Consider the following 18,142-nt stretch of genomic DNA (forward strand, 5'->3'; position numbering starts at 1 on the left):
AGTCCATAAGCTTCCTGAAGCGGGGGGCCTCAGGCATCGCTGCCTCCCCAAAGAGGATCAGGCCCAGAACAGTATGCTCCAGAAATAAGACTGGAAAAAGGGAAAGAGGGGCCTCAAGTCCAGGAGACCAGCGGCTTTCTGAACGCGCACCTGCCAACCCACTTTGGACAGGTCATGATGGACAGCGTGGCAGGAAAAGAAAAGGTCACTGTCTACCCAACACATGAGAAACTGTTTCTCGTGCCTCACGTCCCCACTCCGTCCCCACCCATGTTGTCTGAGTCCCTCGGTGTCAGAAACACTGCTAAGAAATTTAAGAAATTCTGTTAATGAGTTTAAGAAATGTTTTTAATGATTAAAAGTCAGTGACTTGTGAATAACCATGTAACTTACAAACGTAAGGAACTCTGAAAGTGTGCAGTACCACCGATCAGAAGAGAAAACCAAGGGACCCGAAATATGCTTTAATTAAATTTTCTTTTAAAATGTCACTGGAAAGAACATCTTGGGAAGACGGCCTGGCCGACCGCCGTGTGAAGGGCAAGCCACTCTGGCCGAGAGGGAGCCCCACACCTCGGTCTCCCCAGACCGGCCCTGGCCGGGGGCATCCCCCTAAACTTCGGATCCCTCCTCGGAAATGGGACCCTCTCTGGGCCGCCTCCCAGCGGTGGTGGCGAGGAGCAAACGACACCAGGTAGCTGCCGCGGGGCAGAGAGTGGACGCGGGAAAGCCGGTGGCTCCCGCCGCGGGCCCTACTGTGCGCGGGCGGCGGCCGAGCCCGGGCCGCTCCCTCCCAGCCGCGCGCCGCCGCCCCCGCCCCCACCCCCACCCCCAGCCGGCGCCCGCGCCCGCCCCCGCCCCCGCGCCGGGCCCGGCTCGGCCCGACCCGGCTCCGCCGCGGGCAGGCGGGGCCCAGCGCACTCGGAGCCCGAGCCCGAGCCGCAGCCGCCGCCTGGGGCGCTTGGGTCGGCCTCGAGGACACCGGAGAGGGGCGCCACGCCGCCGTGGCCGCAGGTCAGAGTACGGGTGCCCGCGGCGCTCGGGAACCGGCTGCTGGCTGGGCGGGGAGTGCTCAGGGAGGGGGCGCGGAGGGCTGGGGCCGAGGGTCTGGGGGCCGGGGCCGAGGAAACGGGAACTGACGGGGTCCCAGACGGATGAGAGCTGGGGAGAAGGGGGTCTCGGCTGAGGGGTCCGGGGCTGAGGCAGGGTCGTGGTCCGGCAGGACCCGGACTGACGGGTCGCGGGCGGGCGGCTCACCGGTGACCGGGTGAAGGGGTCTTGGGCTGAGGGCACCCGGGCTGAGGGCACCCGGGCTGAGGGCAGCCGGGCTGAGGGTCGCGTCTACCGGAGCGCGCACTAGGGGCGGAGGGCGCGGGCACAGAGAGCCGCGGCCGGTGCCGACTCGAGTGGACGCGAGCCGGTGCGTCCCGGCTTCCAGGACAGCCCCCCTCGGGAGAGCGCCGGGTGGGCGCGGAGCCGGGGACACGGGGACCTCCGCGTCCCCGGCGGAGGTGCGCAAGCGTCGGGAGCCGCTCCGGGGGAACTTTGGAGCAGGGTGTCTGGACCCGGGGAAGCGAAGATCCGCGTGCGTCCGTCCTGAGGCCGCGCGGCACCCCTGCTGAGAAGGAGGTCCCGTTCGCTGTCCAGAGCCCAGAGGCGACCGCCGCGTGGGGACCGGGGGACCGTTCAGCGAGGGGCGCGCTTGTAGCTGGCCAGGCCCTGTGCCCTGACGCGTTGTGCTGGCCCTACGCCCGGCGGAGGGGCTGGGGACGGGGACTGGGTGCCTCCGTGCCTCCGCGGATGGAGCGCGCAGCCTGGACCTCCAGCCGCACCCCGTGGGGGCTGGAAAGGCGAAGTCGCTGCTTTGTGGGCTCCTGCAAGTGCCAGGCGCTGACCACTCCTCCTGGGAGCCTAACTGAGGGGGGTAGAGGCAGCAGAGGTTAACAGAAATCTCAGGTCCCTTGGTGGAAGGTGGGTGTGTAGTCGTGGTACTTTACGCCTCGGTGTTTAGGGAGGAGCCTAAGGTAAGGAGTCAGAAACGGGGAGTAACCGAGCTGCGGCTTTTATATAAGGTCAGTGGTAGGTAAGGAAGGGGCCTTTACCTCCGCTGGTGACCAGAAGGCTGCATTTCTGCATTCTGCTTAATTCCCTTTCCTTAGGTGAGTTGGCTCACTCTCATTGCATTTTGTTGGAATGTGTTGGTGATAGGTCCGAAATTTGCAAAATTATTGTATTATCCTTATATCATTTTTTTTTGCAGTGCTCTTGTTTTATAAGAAGAATCCAATTCACTTGGGTCATAGGCTAACGGTTGTAAAAATATTGTCATTGTTATAAAAGAAATCAAGTCAAAAATAGTCGTCTGCCATGAAGAAACTAAAATTTTTCTTCTTTTCCTTGCAAGATTAGGGACAAAATGTAAAGTTTATTTGTGTGAATTATCATTTGGATATAAAACCAGACAATGATAAACTGAGTTGTATAATACCTATTCCTGGAAGACCTCTGATTTTGAAGTACATTATTTTAACCCCAACTGTTTCTGTCATTCGTGAGACAAATTGTTAACTGGATTTATTAAGAGAACAATGAATAACTTAACTCTTTAAAAGGACCTGGGCAAATCTTCGACAGGTTTCAGGTAATTTATGGCAGTCTTTCTGTCTATTGCTAAGTGATCGATTGCTGACTGAGAACAGAACCAACTGATGGTGCTAGATGATTTAGAAAACCTTTCTGGTATAGGGACTGGCATGGACATTCACTGTGGCTTTTCTCTTAAAGAAATACCTTTCACTCTTAGGGGAGTTTGACAGAAGACACTTATAGATGCTACCAGTTAGCATTTGGAGTAATATATCAAAACATTCTGTTCAAGTTTTAAAGTAAGTTTTGTGTAGTATATTTTCAATCAGATTCACTTTGGAATCAAATACACTTTATTTGATTCCAAATAAAGTGTATTTGAATATTCACTTTAATATACGAAACTTTAAAGGTAATGTCTCAGCCAAAAAGTGAAGTGTATTACAAAACTTTCCATTTTTGTCTTCTTGTGTACTTCACATAATTTTTCTCCCTGATTTAAATTATATGATATTTGATAGTTAACTTGCTAATAATTATGTCTTAAGAGATATTTGAATCAACTGGTGGCCATCTCAGTCTTTTAAAACTCACTTGAAGGAAAAGAGAAACACTAATGATGGTTTTTTTTTAAATCAAAAACTTTTTTCATATTTACAAGTTTGTTTCTAGTTCTTAAACAATAACTGCTGTAAAACCATGGCATCAGTGAGGTATAAAGTTTTGTAGAATCCCAGGCTGAAGACTTTTTAGATGTTGTTTTCTCATTTCTTTACATTAAAAAGAATATAATTTCTTTTTAAAATTAAAATGTCCACCGGCATCATATTCTTTATTGAACTTAAGTGCTTTGAAAATATTTTTGCGATTGATATTTTTAATGATAAAATATAATATTTTCTTTGAAGGACTAGTTTCCTAAATGTTCATTTTTTTCGTATGTTTCAGAACTACTTTTTAAAAAATTCTAGATTATGCTTTAAATTGCAATATTTCTAAATTCCTATGACATTTAAAATGTATACAAGAGAAAAGGTGTGACATGAGGAATATGAATTAGAAGTGGATTACTAATGGTCATAGTGAATTGTTTTTAATCAGTGTTATATAAATATAAACAAATACTTTTTTCTTCTGTAATTGTCTGACAATAAGGATGTTAGCCACTAACCTTAATTATCAAGATAATTATGTGCATGAAAGCTGTGTAAAAGGCACAACCGTGGAACATATACAAGTATTAATAATACATTTCATTTAGTTTTCAGGTTATAAAATCCTTATTAATAACAAGAGGCTTTCATGAAGTAGGAAAATATGTTAAAATGACATTTTCTGAATGTTTCACACATTCTGGCCCACACTTTCACTTCTTTCCTAGCATCTATATATTCCCAATGCATAGGACAGAGTTGGTCATTCTAATTGTGGGTGTCTTTCTGCTGGATTCATTGTCACTTGGACTTGGAAATACAGTATGTCATTAGGTGTGGCAAATGTACTGGAAGAAGTTTTTGGTCTCATAGGATTCCACTAAATAAATATTAGCTGTAGAGGATTTTTAAAAACTCACTAATAGAGAAAACTTGGTGAAGTCACTAGTGTGTAAGCGTAAACATACGCACCCCCCACAACTGAATTTCTAATTTGCTTATTTTTCCTGGTAGATCTCCACTTTGCTTACTCTCTCTTAACATCCCAAAGCAACAAAAAGCGCAGTGATTTTAATTGCTTACAAAGGTCCTTTGAAACGGATCTAATTTGACTCCACAAAAGAATAGTAAGAGTTGTGAACAACCATCTTGCAAGTGTAGATATCCCCAGCGTATCAACTTCAGTTAGTTTCATAGCGTTCTAAATCAAAAATTTAGATTTAAGATTATTTGAAATCTTCTTGGAAGTTCTTACTTACTGTTTGCGTTTTCTCAAAATACAGAGGTAGGTTGGGGGAGTAATATAGTATATGTTTTAAAGCTGTTATTTAACTAAAATGTCATGTTTTAAATTTTATTTAATGCACTTAAAGTAGGTTCTTGGGATAAAATCTATTCAAATGCAATAGGCCATGTTTTGGGGAAAACTTTTGTAGACGTTTAGATAATATCTGTCACCAATAATAGTATATGTTTAAATTATTTTGTAAAAACAGATTTACATATTTTTAAAATTTCTCTTCAACAATAAGTACACATCAATATTTTAATGCCGAGAATTTCATTCAGAGTATGACTGTTTACATTTTCAACTGTTTAAATTATTATAGCTTAGGCAAGTACCTTATCCTTTCTCTCAATTTCGTCATCTTTGAAACGGGGAAAGTGTTGCAGTTATTATTGCTTGCTCTTTTGCTACGATTTTAAGGCTTTATGAGCAAACCCATGTACTTTAAATGATATGACCATGACCCTGAATTTAATTGAGCTGATATTCTGAAAAGAACCTTCATGAATATCTATGTCATAGCTAACTCTTTTACCAATGTTAATAGTTCACTGTAGTTTAAACCTCAATAACTTTGAGATTGTTAAGATTGAAGATGATGCTTCTCATGTGGTGATCGATTTATAAACTGTTTCTGGGAATATTTTATTATCATTCAATTTAAAATTGTATTTTCCATTCCCTGATGACTTTGGACAAAAATCAGCATAGTAATTATTTTTATTCCAGCTTTGCGAGTCCTGTGTAGCCCCTCTTATGTTAATATTATACATCCGATGCATCTAGAAGGCACAGATTGTGTGCTTTGATTTGATAAAGCTCTAGTCTTTGCATATTTTTATGGCACACCTTGTGAATTCTTAACGTATATTCCCCAGGAGCAAGTTCGTTTTATAATGAGGCCTAGGATCCATCAGATCAGAAGACAGTTGAGTGTCACAACTTAAAAGACTAAATAGTGACTTGTGCTTATCATTAAAAATGGGTCTCTTTCAACAAGCACTCACCAAAAAATAGTGTTTTAGTGGCTTGAAAGGTTCAGATATCTCCTAATAACCCACCTATTTGCTAGTAGGGAGTAAGTGGAAAAACATATAATTAACTGTGCACCATCCAAGTAATAAATTTTAAATTCTTCGCGTGAATTGTTGATACATATTGTTGTGAAGTGTCTCCTGCTTAAGAAAGTAAGGGACTTGGAGTGAATATGCCAAAGAGGAGGCCTCTGCAAGCGGTGTCTTGGTGATGGGAAGTTACTGGTAACAGCACACGGGGTGATGGGGTGAAGAGGCTTGTGTGCGTGGGCCCGGGGGCTGAGGATTGTTGGAGAGGACTTCTCCCACCCTCTCTGGGCCCCAAACTGCACAGTGGACTGGCAAGCCGCTCTGCCCACTGCAGTGTGGAGCTACAAAGCCCAAGTAGGGACTTCACTAAAAGGATGCGGAGGCGAAGGCAAAGAAAGGCTCATGCTGGTGCGTGTAGGTGGGCTGAGTGTCCCTGTCGGGGAGTGGGGAGCCGTGTTATCTTCCACTGCCTTAATCCTACAGTGTAGGCTTTCTCAGAGTCATTGCCATACCTTCAACTGTTCCAGTGTCCAGGCTGTTCTCAACTTGAAAATCTTTTGTGGGACAGTGCCATGAATTTTTTTTCCTACTGCGATTTTTTAGATATAAAGGAATTGAATCCATTAAGTGGAGATTTTAAACCTTCCAGTCAGGATTTAAACTAGATTGTGTAAGTTCAGTTCAGTTGGATTCAATATCTGTTTAGGAAGCATTTTTATTCCACTTCATTGATTTTAGAAAATAAATTCATTGCTTGGTTTTAACTATGTCACTATTAAAAAAAAAACCACTTTAATTTGTGGACTCATCTGGGAGGATTATAATGTGTGGATATGACATATTGAGTCAGATTATCTGACCTTCTGAGAAGAGTTCAGATTAGCAAAAACGTGGGGTGAGAAGTCCTTCGCAGTTTGCCACAGATAAGGAGAAGGTAGATATGAGGGAGGTAGAGAAATAGGGAAATACCCTGAGTAGGAATGTACCAGATCTGTATATGCTCAACTCCCACAATCAGCAGGTTGCATGATTACTGTGTATAGTCTTAAAATATAAGGTTGATTTCTAAGAATTTACCCTGCTTCTTGGTGACATTGTAGGACATCTCAGTTTGCCACTGAGCACTGTTATTCTTTCTGGCTCTATACTAAAGGAGATAATTTGGGCAAGGGAATGAAAAGAGGTTACTTTTTCATCCTGTATGTTTAAGGAATAAATTTTCCTTTATATCGAGGGCAGTGGAGAAATATAACTGTCAAACTGTTCGAGTGCAATGATGAAGTTCCGGAAGGAACTTCCTAACCTTGACCACACCCCTCTGGCTGTCATACACCTCTTAAAATGTCTTTGAATTTGAATGTCTTTGAATTGAAATTTAAAATGTCTTTGAATTTGAAAGCTTTGGGTCTACTTTTAAAATGCCAAAGTTCCTAGCAGGGTTAGTTCACTAAACCACTATCAGCAAAAATGTGAAAGGCTAGTTGCTTGTTTCCTTGCTACCTGAAAACAAGGCCTTTAAGGAGTAGAAAACAGATTTGGAGTTTGAAAGAGGGGGTTAGGAGAGGGAAAAATAAAGTTAATGCATGTCCCAGTTTCCTCATAAGCCAGAAAATGTGAAACAAAATAGGAAAATAACCATTTGGAATAGCAGTAATAGGAAAAGATATATTTACCCATCATTTTTTTTCTCTTAGTCAAGACAAGTCGCAGATCTTCCTTGAACCATTTTTGACCTCAAAACAGTTATTCTGAAACATCAATTAACCTAAGAAATGTTATCACAGTTCAAGTTATGAGCTAGTATTACTTAATGTAATTAAATATCTGAATATTATCACTTCATTATATCTTGTATTTCCTCTGTGATGTTAGACAGATTATGTGGTCTCTTCATGAGTCAACTCTTCCAGGCTTTAAAAGTAGCTTCCTAATAGATTGAAATGAGAGGAACTTTTCAATCACTTCAGAAAATGATGTGCCAAGGTAGTATAAATAATGCTTAATCCTTTGGCAGATCCACAGATCATAAAATATCATACATGCGGCCAGTCGCAGTGGCTCACGCCTGTAATCCCAGCACTTTGGGAGACAGAGGCAGAAGGATCACCTGAGGTCAGGAGTTCGAGACCAACCTAACCAACATGGAGAAACCCCACCTCTACTAAAAATACAAATTAGCTCGGCATGGTGGCACGTGCCTTTAATCCCAGCTACGCAGGTGGCTGAGGCAGAAGAATCGGTTGAACCCGGGAGGCAGAGGTTGCGGTGAGCCGAGATCACGCTATTGCACTCCAGCCTGGGCAACAAGAGTGAAACTCTGTCTCGAAATAATAATAATTATTATTATACATACTTAATTTTATTTTTGCTGAAAATAGTATGGCAAGCCAGTGCATCTCTGTTAGAAATAGAAACTTAGTAGCCACCTCAAAAGCAAGGTCATAATTCTGTGAATCAGCTAATAGGTGGTATTTAGCAGTTAGGTATGGGCTACCCTCGTGCCTCATGACTAATCACATTGCTTACTCGTCATGCATTTTTTACAAAGTCTTGCTAAAGGCTGTGAATCTAAAACAGAGAATCTCAAAGTGTTCCTTACTGAATGTTATTCTTTCCGTCAGTTGATAATTACCTGTGTAAACAAGCTTTTGACTGCATCTAGAAAAGCACCTATATAAATTCTTCTGTTTTATATGGTGGATAAAGTTTATAAAGGAGAACAAACATAAGAATGATGTCAATATAAATGAAGTAGAAACTTCAAAAATCATTTGCATATGTCAAGTATAATCCAGAAGAGTGAAGAAAATACCCAGGCATTTGGCAATATAGGATTACTACATGTTTTCCTAAAGAATTTGGAACTGATTAGAAACATCCTGATTTTATTTAAAAGCAATATAATGTATTTTTACAGTTTGTTTTCAAGAAGGTTCAAAAAAAAATTTTTTTTTTTGAGATGGAGTTTCGCTCTTGTTGCCCAGGTTGGAGTGCAATGGCGCCATCTTGGCTCACTGCAACCTTCGCCTCCCAGGTTCAAGCGATTCTCCTGCCTCAGCCTCCCGTGTAGCTGGGATTACAGGCGCCCACCACCACACCTGGCTAATTTTTTGTATTTTTATTAGAGACGGGATTTCACCATGTTGGCCAGTCTGGTCTCGAACTCCTGACCTCAGGAGATCCACCTGCCTCGGCCTCCCAAAGTACTGGGATTATAGGCGTGAGCCACCGTGCCTGGCAAAGAAGGCTCAAATTTGGTGACTTTTAGGACTAGAGCAGTTTGATGTCTGCAAAAATCTAGATACCAATTTCTCGAAGGCGGGTACTGACTGGATTCTATTCCAGCATATAGCACAATGCTTAGTAGGCACTTAAATGTTTTAGAAAGAAGAAAGAGCTGGTCATGGTGGCACACACCTGTAATCCCAGCACTTTGGGCAGCTGAGGTAGGCAGATCACTTGAGGCCAGGAGTTTGAGACCAACCTGGCCAACATGGCAAAACCCCGTCTCTACAATAAATACAAAAATTAACTGGGCGTGGTGGCACACACCTGTAATCCCAGCTACTCGGGTGACTGAGACAGGAGAATCACTTGAACCCGGTAGGTGGAGGTTGCAGTGAGCCGAGAAGATTGTGCCACTGCACTCTAGCCTGGGCAACAGAGCAAGACTTTGTCTCAAAAAAAAAAAAAAAAAAAAAAAAGAATAAAGAATTAGTCTAAGGCAGTGGTTCTTAAAATGTGGTCCTGGGATCGTGAGCATCCTCTGGCAGCTTGTTAGAAATGCAGTTTCTTGGACCCCATCCCAGACCTGGGGTGGGCCTAGCAATCTGTGTTTTAGGGACTCTGCTTTATACGCTATTTGGAAACTCTTGGTCCAAGATGATTCTTGCACCCCACCTGATAGAGTGGGGCCCATTTGTCGGTGTGCTTTGGATGATTTCTAGTAGGCCTTACCCTTGCTTATGGTTAAGTTCTTTGCCCTATCTCTCTCCACTCATAGGATCTCTTGGAACCATCCTATAAAACTACCCCCATTGGCCTATCATTTATTACTTAGAAAAGCTCAGTGGTGTTGTCAATAAGCTTTTGTCAAGAGGCTAGCCGGCTCACTAATTAGACCTTGCAACACTGGTTCTTTTTAGCTTAGCATGGCTGCTTAGGAATCCCTAGTCTCCGCGTCAAAGACTACAACTTCAAAGACTGGATTTTATAAAATCACAGAAGATGATCGGCCCTAGAGGACTGGTTCATGTTAAACAGATTTACAAGATATGGATTTGTAAACCTCAATTCCAGTTTAATAATAGTAGAAAATACTCCCTTCCTAGTGATTGTTGATAATAGTTTTTTTATTTTAAAATTCTATAATTTCAAGGATTGAAGAGATTTACACTCATATATATCTGATGTCACTAAGATTTAGTTCAGGTTACTTAGAAAGCATTGGGCAATGTTTTGTAACTTTTGGGACTTTTTCCAAAGGGCTGGAGAATATAGGAAAAGCCGTATACACAAAGAGTTTCATAAAAGCATTGTTATAAGAACCCATATTTGGAAGTAACTTAAATATCCAACAGTAGGGAAATGTTTAAGTAAATTACGGTATAATCAATAGTTAAAATATTGTACAATTATAATGACAATTTAGAAACTACTCGCAACTCTGAAGAATATTTAAAAAGTAGGACAAAAAATGTATGTGAACTATTGATTGGAACCTTACAAAAATGTATGTATATGAAAAAGTCTGGAAGAGAATATACAAAAGTGATAATAGTTATATTACAGTAGTGAGATATGGAGGGCTTTTTGTTTGTTTTTATATTTTTCTCTCTTTCCCAAAGTTTATTCAGTAGTATAAAATTACTTCTATAATCACAAGCATACATTTATAGCTTTTTTTTCTTTTTGGTGTGTCTGTGCTTCTGATAGTAAAGATCAAGGCAATATATGATTTTTTTCCTATTATACCCAAAATTTATTTTATACTAAATTTTATTTCACATATTGGACTTCCCTGTACATTTTACTTGCCTAGTCTCTATTTGGCATGGGGAAAGAAACCCATCTCTGTTATGGCCTCTTAATGTTCTCAGCCATACATAAGGTTTAATTTTGTTGATTTGTTTGGGTCCGTGATCTACTTGATCTTTAGCATATGCTGGCAAATAGAGCTTTTAAAAAATAGTTTCCAGAGTTACTTTCTTTTAAAGCCCTTCTCTCTTTATTTTTTTCTAATTTTTTTCTATTATGTTCCTTTTTTTCTAAAATTGAATGACCTCATGATAGAGTTACCCAGTTTTCCTGCTCCTGACAGAGTGTTGCACTTATAAATGGCAGCTGATGCAGATGCACAGAAAGGTAAATTTCTGTTACAAATGGTCATTATGAGCCCTTGATATAATTTGTGATAATAATTTTAAAAATAAAAAGAAATGTAAAATAGCAAGCGAGTAGAGGTTTCCCAAAATCAGTGTGAACATTGTGAAAGTTATATATATGTATAGACACACACACACACACACACACACACACACACACACACACACACACAGTAATAGCCTTTGAATGAATTCTTTTTTCATCTTTTCTGTTGCATTGTCCTAGAAATCCCAAAGGAGAAAGTTAAGTGGTTTTGCCTTTGACAGCGGTTACAGATTACATTTTTCTTGTCACTTTCTTTGGGACTTCTTTTGTGAAACTTGTGGCATGTCCTAGAATAATCTTTATCTTAAAGTTTTAAAAACTTTTTAGAAATTTCATATCAGTGTTATAAATATTTATTCTGTATGCCTCCCCAGTTTGGGATGATTTCATCCTTAATGATAAGCCAAGACAAACTTCAGCTAACAATATTTAGTTTATAGATCTTAGAATGTGTTTATGGGTAAAAGAAACTCGATGTGATGATACCTTAGAGAATAGATCTACTGAGACTGATGCGTTTTATTTTCATTTTTGTATTTTATTTATTTATTTATTGAGACAGGGTCTCACTCTGTCACCCAGGCTGGAGTGCAGTGGTGCCATCATGGCTCACTGCAGCCTCAACTTCTTGGGTTTAAGTGATCCTCCCACCTCAGCCTCCCAAGTAGCTGGGACTACAGGTGTGAGCCACTACACCCAGCTAATTTTTATATTTTTTGTAGAAACAGGGGTTCGCCGTATTGCCAGGCTGGTCTTGAACTCGTAGGCCCAAGCAGTCCTCTGGCCTCTGCCTCCCAAAGTGCTGGGATTATAGGTGTGAGCCACACGCCCAGCCTGAAGCTTTTTTTAAATGAAGATTTATTCAACAAATGTCTATTGAGCCCCTACTTTGTGCCAAAAGCTGTTTCAGATAAGGAGGATAAAGCAATGAACAGACAAATTCCATTCCTCCTTGAGTTTACAATTATTGTTATCTAGATTTAACGAGAACATTTTTCAATGGGAATGACGGTGACTAAGAGGGGGTGAATGGGCCCGTGCCTTGTAACTAGATGGCATTGCTAGGCACCGTGGACTCAGGTGGCTCTCTCTGAGATTGGTATAGTGTATGGGAAAGAAAATCTGTATCCTTGAATATTTTTTCCCAGCTCTCTTACTATCTTATTATCTTAGGTTATGTTGCATGTATTCTATGTTGTATATTATGCATAATATATTTATAATTTCTGTCTCAGTAATGAAGTGATTTCAAAGGAGGTAAGAATGAATCCTTTGCTAATAAGTTATTACTTTCCTTGAAAATCCAAATGACAAGAGGATTATTCACTTTGCAAAAGGATTATTTATTTTTGTAATGTTTTCACAGTAGATTTAAGTGGTTAACTATTCAAGTGAATTTAATTTATAAATAAATCGATTAATTTAAAAAAATTATTTACCCCTAAGAAAATGTAAAACAAAGTTCATGGAGACTGTCCCATTAACATCAAAAAAACTTTTTTTCTTGGGAGATAAAGTTGGCTACTTTCTCTTTAAAAGGCCATTACAAACTTTTAGAAGCTTAGAATATAATATTTGCGTAAAAGGAGACCCAGATCCTATTTTAAACGACCAAATTATTTTGATCAAATTACTTAACTATAGCTATTTTCAATGTCTGTATTCACAAATTGTTTACTATTTCAGTTCTGTTTTCAAGTTGACAGAAAATATCATATTGACCACTTAGAAATAAATTCTGAACCACATGAATTTTTTGGGAAAAAATGATAAGGAAAATCAATTTTGATGGACTTTATATAAAGTTAAATAGAATTAATTCTTTCATATATACAGGGCCGTGAAATGTTACAGTGTAACTCAATACAGATGTAACCAAAACCTTCAAATTTTGCAAATTTCACCAGAGTTAATTTGTTTGGTTCTACAAACATTTACCAAATGACCACTCATTAAACCTGCCCACCTATGAACATGACCTTATAAAATGGTGAGACATAGCAGTATCTGGCACTGGGCACACAGATTACCACGGCTCAATAAAAGCTGAGAAAATGACTCAGTGATTGAACACAGCGCATTGCCATGGTTGTGTCTTTAAGCCATTCATGTAATTCATGCTGTGTATTCGACTTAGCCTGCTGTATGATCTTTGATCCTAACCAAGCACAATACAGCCACAGTTAATTTCTTTTTATCGTGAACATTAAATTTTTAAATGTCAGGTTGACTTTCTTTGTCATATAACTTGTGTATGAAATATTTATCCTGGTCCCAGCTTTTTTTTTTTCATTCTCAAAGGAGGTGAAACCAGCTTTTGAATTCAGAAAATGCAAACTAATATTAATATCAGCCAAAGTAAAACATAATTAGAAGGCAGATCTACTCTGAAATGGAATCTGATATATTCCATGTTCTGTGTTACACATATTTGCTGATTATTTGATGTCATGTCTGATAATTTTCTTGGGAAAATTCCATGTACCAAGCAAAATTGTTAGTTCCTAGAGGGTAAGAATGTGTATAGTAGTTCTCATTCTCTTTACCTTGCTGTGCACTGTATACCTTCCCTAATTCCCAGCCAAACTGGGTGCAGTATATACACTTTTTAATACTTTTCAACTTGATTTTATTTTGAGGACAAGTGTGTGCTTTTTCAGTATCACTTGTATAGGATTCTCCACAATCTTAGGGAATTTCCTAAACTACTCTTTAAAATATTAATTCCTATTTTATGTATTGTTTTTATGATACATAATGATATGAAACTAATGCCAGGAGAAATTTCCATTTTGTTATTCTAAAGCAGGCAAAATGGGATATGAAAGGGAAAAATGTTAATTATAGACTTCAACATTCTATGTTGGACCTCGTAGTTGTTCTGGTCAGAAGAACAGGTTTTTTAATGGCCTAAGGGCCAGAGCATTGTTTTGCATTCTTGTTTGGAGACTTTCAATGGCAACTGTAACAAACTCTGCTTAGTACCACAGTTGGAGAAAGGTTTACAATAATGCCCAGTACAAAATGTTATTCAGACTTACTACTCATGCATAAAATAAAACTGGTTCTCTTCTTAAACTTCGTTACATGTTAGATAAAACACTATCAAGTTTTGGCCTCATTTGTTCATAATATGTAATTTAATTCAGTTGCTCAGCTAGTTCATATATGAATCACAAGTATTATCATCACAATTATTTAACAGTTAATCTCCTTTTATAGGGTAGATATGTGTTAATAAGCAACTTCAAAATACCAAAGAAACTGCTTTACATATACAAGCAAGGCAAATAGATGGACCTTGTGACATCTCTGGACACCCAGTCTTCTTGGTAGGCCTTCATCTGTGGGTGTAGAACGAAGGTAGGAGTCTGCTCACTAAAGATCAATGCAAGGAACTTCCATGCTCTCCACCGCTGGGCAACCTGCCATTCTCCTCCTGCCACCACACCTGTTCAGCTACTAGGGCAAAGAAGTGCCCTGCTAGACACAAGCAGATGATTCTCTTACCAAGAGAAGATAATATAAGGAAGGATAAAGAACTGAAACAGGTTTGAGGCTTCCTCTTATTCATCATCTAGACTTCAGTTTTCTTGATTTATTATTCCTTCATGTCTTGCCAGACACAACAGTTGCACATGTGTTCAAGTTGGTTCTAGGCACAAAGGGAGATACCAGAGCTTCTGTAGCTACCAGATTATCATCTGCGTGAGCCAAGAAGGGGTAGTGTTGAAACAGGTAACTAACAATTCACAGCAGTATGTGATTAAGGGCTAAAATAAGTAAAGGGAGAAAACAAATGCTACAGAAATTCAGAGAAGGCTAAGATCAGTGTGGAGTGGAGGGTACAGCCAGGTAAAGCCTCGTAGAGAAAGTGGGAATTGAACTAAACTTTGGAAGCTCAGGGATTGACAGGATAGCCTCACGAAAAATACTAAAAACAATACAGAAGAAGAAACAAGAAGGGAATTAAAGGATGATTCCATTTGTATAAAATATCCCAAGTAGGTACATCCATAGAGATAGGAAGCAGATGAGTTGCCAGGGGCTGAAGAGAAAGGAAAGGGGGAGTGACTGCTTAATGGGTACAGGATTTCCTTTGGAGATGATGAACATGTTTTGGAACTACACAGAGGTGATGATTGCACAGCTTTAAGAATTACTAAATACCATTGGATTGTACACACTTCATAAATACATTTTAAATTGTGAATTTTACCTCAAATTAAGAAAAAAAAAGTTCCTGGTTTGAGGTAACCAAAAGAGAAAATAATTTCCAGTATAAGAAAACAAAGCCTGGAATAGCAAATAAGCATAGAGTTAAGGGAAGGTTTGCAGAGATTAACCAGTTTGAAGTGGAGAGTGCATGGATGTGAGTAGTGAGAAACATGGTTGGAAGTGTAGATTTTAGGCCAGATGATAAAAGGTCTGGAATGCAGGAGAAGGAGTGTGGGTTTTATCTCAGGAGCGGGGAGATTCCATATCGTAAGAAGAGGGGTGAGATGATTGAATCAGAAGATTGATTTGGCAGTGGCATGCAGGGAAAGCAGTCAGGAGGCTGCTGCAAAATCCGGACATACCGTGAGGAGGGCCTGTAAGAGTAAAGTGGAAGGGCAGATGTGGACGATGCTCTGAAGCAGAGAATGATGCTCAAAGTGTGGTCCGTGGCTTGATGCTGCCCCACAAGTGTTAGTTACAGACCTGGCACACAGTAAGGATAGATTTGAGGGTAAGTCTTTAAAACTTTAATATTATTATGATATTCGAGCGCATGATTTTGCATTTCATAGCAATATCCACAGTAGGTGTAAGAGACAAGAAAACTTCCTTCATGCCAGAGTTAGAAGACCGCTGCCCTAAAGGATGAATGAGTGGAGTTGATGACTGACTCCTGTAGGGCAGTCTTTTTTTTTTTTTGGAGATGGAGTCTCACTCTGTCACCCAGGCTAGAGTGCAGTGGCACGATCTTGACTCACTGAAACCTCCGCCTCCTGGGTTCAAGCGATTCTCCTGCCTTACCCTCCTGAGTAGCTGGGATTACAGGCATGCACCACCACACCCGGCTAGTTTTTAAAAGTATTTTTAGTAGAGATGGGGTTTCGCCATATTAGCTAGGCTGGTTTCGAACTCCTGACCTCAAGTGATCTGCCCGCCTCAGCCTCCCAAAGTGCTGGGATTACAGGTGTGAGCCACTGTGCCTGGCCAGGCAGTCATGTTTTATGGCTCCTTTACAGTGTTCCACCCCTTGCGCTAGACACTGGGACCAGAGCAGTAGGCAAGATGGACTGGCACTTTCCCTTGTGGAGATCGCTGTCACATAAATAGTCCTTCTTTGTCAAAGGATTGCTAGGAATTAAAGGGAGGTCTGGTTCAGCTCAGCATAAGGAAAGCATTCTAATAACTACAGCTGTCCCATAGCGGGAAAGGATGATTTGTGAGAAAGTGAGTGCTTCGTCATTGGACATATTCATGCGGAGTCTGAATCATCTCTCAAGAAGTCTTGCTTTGGTGGGAGAAATGGAGTGGGTGACTTATCAGGTCTTGTGTAACTAAGGTGCCATGATTCCCTATTCTCTAATGTGAACTTAGTAGAACATATTTTCTTCATAACTGGCTGTATTGGAACACCAGTACATATACTAAGTTTCTGTCTGTTTCTGTTAGCACTTGGAATTACAGTTACCTAAATTTACATGTAGATTCAATTTTGAACTTATGTGTACAGTTAGTTCCACAATTCTTTTTAAAGCAAGTACTATTCTCTAATGCCTTCTCAGACATTCACTTATTTCCAACTTTAATATTTATAGTAAGTTCCTCTTTCACGTGATGTGTGTCACAAGTCACGCAAATTTCTGCAGAAGTGAGTTACATAAATTGCAGTCAAGCTGCTGACCTGTAAATCATTCATTCTTGCCCCCGTGATGTCATATTGGGGTTGAATAAGACCAGGCGTGACTACCCACTTGAGGATGTCTTTGGGATGCCATTTTAATTGGGTGAAATAACTTTTATTATTCAACTTATGTGACCAGTTACTGCAAACGTCAAACTGTTACGTTTAACAGCTAGAATGATCATAGGTTAATTGCACTTTAGAGGATGTGGAGGACGTAGACTCCTATAGGAGTGATAGCCTTACTATATTTTGGGGGAAATTCTAGAATGTTTTTAACTCAAAGGACATTATTTTCATGAGGATGATTTTAATGCTTATGGTATCAGGTGAAGAAAAATGTTAGCTGCAGAAGAAAAAAATTTGTTTCACTTCAAGTCTAGTAGAATATTTTGTTAAAATAGCCAATTTTCATTATGTATTATTAAAACAGGTTATACTTTTCATTAAGATGTATGTAAAAATTTCACATGTGCCTGGTATTACACGGTAGTTACCCAATAAATATTTATTGAATATTGTTGAATGAATGTGAGGTGAGGGCGGAGAAAATATTTCAAGTGGAAAAATAGTATGAGCAAAGGAAAACGTGAATACAGAAAGAAGCAAAGATAGTTTCTTTAAAGTCGCATTTATATGTAATAACAATGGGAAAACTTTTTGGCTGAGTAATTTTGGTGGCTCCTTAATTTCTTAATATTTAACAACTAATGACGACTCTCTCTGATACTGATATCCAAAGCAAATAGCTGACCTTGAACATGGAAAAGTTACTGCCTCTGACTAATTGGAATGTCTGAGCCTTTCTTGTCTTCTATCTTCTTTCCTTCCTTTCTTCCTCTCTTTCCTCCTCTTTTCCCCTCAATTGTAGCGCTAGCTCTTGTTCTTGTTCCCTCTACCCTTCTCCCCTTTTTCGTTCCTGGTGTTACCTATGTTTTCTTCTTTCCTTCTTTTCTGTCTCTGTTTCTCTCCCTCTGAATTTCTGCTTCCTTTCCTCTCTTTCCCAATTGCTACTGTCTCTGCCTTTGGTTGTCTCTGAGTGTAATATGGAAGTGAAGTATACTTTTATCTACTAAACACATGATCAAATAGGGATTTTTTATTCTGAATTTAACATTAACAGAAATGTTATGTTCCTCTTTATGAGATGAAATAAAGTTGGATGTCACTTATAAATGGATTTTGATTGATTTTTTTAAAGTATTGACTCACTAATCTTCAAATT

The 18,142-nt window shown here is 40.1% G+C and overlaps 1 protein-coding gene across 6 annotated transcripts in view; it reads left to right on the top strand.

Moving 5' to 3' along the window:
- The first annotated feature begins 856 nt into the window (after positions 1-856).
- Positions 857-18,142, top strand: part of PPARG (peroxisome proliferator activated receptor gamma) — a 146,045-nt gene continuing 128,759 nt past the window's right edge. For 2 of the 6 annotated variants that reach the window (XM_034955815.3, XM_034955813.4), the window contains exon 1: positions 857-1,014. The gene's annotated coding sequence lies outside the window, so the exon portion shown is untranslated. Of the gene's footprint in view, positions 1,015-1,043; positions 2,160-2,449; positions 10,956-11,025; positions 14,573-18,142 lie in introns of those variants that run through there. The other 4 variants (XM_008951714.5, XM_034955816.3, XM_063602181.1 and 1 more) reach the window with 4 other exon arrangements.

The sequence above is a fragment of the Pan paniscus genome, chromosome 2 (assembly GCF_029289425.2).
Source record: "Pan paniscus chromosome 2, NHGRI_mPanPan1-v2.0_pri, whole genome shotgun sequence".
In the NCBI taxonomy this organism is placed as follows: Eukaryota; Metazoa; Chordata; class Mammalia; order Primates; family Hominidae; genus Pan; species Pan paniscus.